This window comes from Mytilus californianus, unplaced genomic scaffold (assembly GCF_021869535.1).
Source record: "Mytilus californianus isolate M0D057914Y unplaced genomic scaffold, xbMytCali1.0.p SCAF_6, whole genome shotgun sequence".
Lineage (NCBI taxonomy): Eukaryota > Metazoa > Mollusca > Bivalvia > Mytilida > Mytilidae > Mytilus > Mytilus californianus.
In genome coordinates, this window is record NW_026262712.1 from 59,036,488 (window position 1) to 59,040,287 (window position 3,800).

General features: G+C 33.2%; 1 long non-coding RNA gene across 1 annotated transcript; it reads right to left on the minus strand.

Annotated features, from left to right (window-relative positions):
* Window positions 1–625: 625 nt before the first annotated feature.
* LOC127706169 (uncharacterized) lies at window positions 626–3,241 on the minus strand. The gene is made up of 3 exons (XR_007984277.1): window positions 3,182–3,241; window positions 2,372–2,420; window positions 626–770 (listed from the first exon to the last, which is right to left on the minus strand). It is a non-coding gene; the product is annotated as an uncharacterized LOC127706169 (long non-coding RNA).
* Between the last annotated feature and the right edge of the window lie 559 nt (window positions 3,242–3,800).

A 3,800-nucleotide genomic window follows, 5' to 3' on the forward strand; every position in this document is an offset into this window, starting at 1 on the left:
GACGTCACGGAAAATGACCATCGTGCCTGGTGACGTTGCATAGACAAAATGTATCTGTTTTTGCAGATGATTGAAAGGCAAGGATAAACTGTGCATATCGTCAAAAAATCAACAGATTATACCAGCTTATTATCGCGAACAGTACGATAATTCTCCACTCTCGACAGGTCAATTTTAAATACTTTAAACGCTTGGTGAACTTTGTGTGCTTTTGTTTGTCTGTTTGTCTTTTTCTTCTTTAGCCATGGTGTTGTCGTTTGGTTTTCGACTTAATGGTTTTAAAGTTCATTTTGGTATCTTTCGCTTATCTTTTAGAATTAAAATATACAATTGTTTCGAATGGAGAAACATCGTATCACTGTCGATACAGTGGTAGAATCTATATGCCGGTATATCAATTTTGTGCATGGGTTATCTTTAAAATACTTTCTACTTGGTGTATTTTAACCCGTTCTGATACTGATTATCATAATTCAATTCTAAGTGGATTTGCTAGTCCTTGTATCGTACACAAAAAAAAAATGTGCACGAGAAAAATCACATTTTATTCTCATTTTATCTGATATTTATTTTTTACAAATCCTATATGTAAATACATTATATTTCCGTATGTCTGTTCAGTATGCTCGGACGTGTAAAAAATGGTTGGCCGAACTCTCTAGCCAGTATGCAACCTGACCTCGCATTTCCTGTTTGAGCAGATCCAACCCTTACAACACTGATCGTTAGTATAGCATGGTCTTTTACACCGAGGACTCCTTTTAAAAAGTCTAAAACAAGAAAACAAAAAAAATGAGAACATAGGAATAAAGTCACACAGTGTAGTCATTGGTTAAATTAATGCTTATCTCTAAATTCACACTAAGTTTTATTAATATCGCAGTGTTTGAGACAGGAAAGCGAAAAGTACACGTATTAAATGATAACCATGTCAACTTAAAAACGTTGTAAGGCTAATATGATGTTGAAGATTATTAAATGTATACTTTAATCCCGTAAAACTACACATACAAGTTTACAGAGAAAGAAACAATTTCAATAAACAAAAATACATAAAAGTTGAAGGTACACTAATGCAGTGTGGTAATGAAAAATGAAATATAGAATAATGGTGAATATACATGTGAAATAATCTTTCAAACGAAATATGAAGAAATTAAGTATGACAATATACATTTACAAGGAGGGACTAAACTTTTTTTATAAATTCAGTTAATGAACAAACATAATTTTCTTCAAACGGATTGTTTTTCATTACTAAACAGTGAGTCAATTGACATAATACTTGGTATATGTAAACATTTGCTTTGTTATTAAAGTCGTCAATAAACCAACCTCTAGCATCTATGAAACATATTTGATAGCTTTAGTCAGTTTCAAGATACTATAGCCGCTTATTATTATAACACAAATGTAACAGATGTTCCACTGCTTATGAACAAGTTAAACTTCGCCATCTGTGCATGCACATGTACAGAGTCATCAACATCGTCTTTATAGTAGGTTCATGATGTGTATGTCTTGTTAAGAACTGGTATTGATGGCAGGTGTTTTAATGTTTAAATGATTTCTTTGTCCCTACTTAGAGCGTTGCTTTATCTGTTATCGTATCATTATCATCTTTTTTTTTGCTGTCTTATATTCGGATACCCTTGTTTTTGACGGGTGATACTTGCCTTGCAAGAGACACTTGTCTTGTCGACGTCAATGGTCTCGCATCTTTGGAAATTCATGCAATTTTCTAAGTTTATGTCTTTTACTTTGATTTGTGACAAAATCAAAGCCACGTTTTACTTATGAAATGACTTTTGTTTACACTCAGCAATAAGACGGGTGCCTAGAGGTTTAAATATTTTCTACCAATTTTAAGTGCACGTGTTCATCCCCGGTTTTAAATGGGTTTCTTTTTCTCCTTTGTAGATTTTTTGAATGACTGTGTTCACTTTTAGTCGTTTTTTTTACCATTCTGGTATATGTTGATATTCGAATTTTGCTTCCCTATCTATTTACATCCACTTGTATAAACAGTTAAACATGTTTAACATGTTTCACGCAAAATTAAAATTTATTTTAATTCATGCCAAATTTTGGAAAAGTTTTAGAGCACATTGAATATCAAATAAAAAACAAGCGTTGCATTTATTATACTATTCGTTTGAAGAGTTCGATATTTCACGCCTTTTGTTTTAGACCATAGGTAAGTTACTTCAATTAAAACAGTGAGGATTTTTTCCAAGGGAAGATCTCTTTTGGTAATTGATAATTTCTAATCAAATTAACTGTATTCAAACAGACAAATCCAACAATTTAACGACGCATTCAAATATAAACTCCATTTATTGGCATACTCACAACATACGACTAAACTTACTCATGTATAAGTCCATTTTCTTCTAGCATGTCCCCAGATGCCATATTGACTGGAATTAAAGTGATATTATATTTATCAACGTGACCGAGTAATATATCTTGCATCATACAACACGTCGACATTATATGGAATTCACCCACCCCCCTTTTCTACGTTCCCCGCTATAATAAACTTGCAAAAATGTGGTAGCTGTCTCATGTATATGTAACTAATTACCTCCTCTGTTACTCTTTTAAACATGATTTTATCGAAATCGAGGAAACCACCATTTACGGGAATTTTATTATGTAGGCTTATAAATCAGAAGAACAAATGGTATCTGCATTGTAAGAGTTCAATAGTCACAACACGAAAATCCATCAAAGCGTCAATACAGAAACTTTTGTCCTGTTAATAATTTAGTGAAATATTTTTATTAGGCCTTTATATGCAAGCTCATGTTTTGATACTGTTTTCATACGATTTAAATAGCGGGAGGTTTGGCTAGCCGTGAAACCAGGTTCAATCCACCATTTTTTCTTAAAATGTCCTGTACCAAGTCAGGAATATGGCAGTTGTTACCAAAAAGTTCGTTTCTATGTATGTTCACGTTTGTTTTTTGTTGCACCTCAGTGTTCCTGCTGGTCCTTTGTTTTCCTCTTATAGTTGATGTGTTTCTCTTGGTTTTAGTTTGTAACCCAGATTTGTTTTCTCTCAATCGATTTATGACTTTTAAACAGCGGTATACTACTGTTGCCTTTATTTAAGGAGAAAAGCGTTTCAGAAGATAATTAAACTTTAAATCTAAAAGAACTTCGTATGTGTTCTTACCTCCAACGGACACTAAAAACAGACAAACTATTAAATAAACAGAAACTTGCATTCTTCGTTATTTTCTCTACAATAAATATACACATTTTCAATACATAAGTCGTTATTTGTAATAAAGGCAATAATTTTCTACAAAATCAAGATGAAATATTTTAATAGAAATAGCAGAACCATCAAATACATACAATGAAAAAAACTTGTCTTCAATATGCTTTCAGGGAGCCTCGGTGGCCGAACGGTCGAAGTAGGTCATCTACTTTACAAATAGTCTGTTAATTCCAAGGTTGTGCTTTTGAACCCCGCACGTGTCAGGTTCAGTCGATTCGAAGTTAACTGACTAGAATTATCAGTTTTCCTGCTGGAGGTCAGTGGTTCTTTAGGCACTTCGACTTCTTCCACCGATGAAAACTGACCGCTAGTTCCATTGTTTTATACAGGGCTTTTGCAACAATTTTTTTCATGGCAAATATCATGCACTGGTAAAAGGAAGTAAGGTTAACTGTACATACGGTTGATGGGTACAAACATGGCCCATAAGCGACATCGGTTCGGGAAAATATTTTTTTTATAGTCCTTGTATCTTGAATAATACCAAATTTTGCAACATTTACAAATGAAT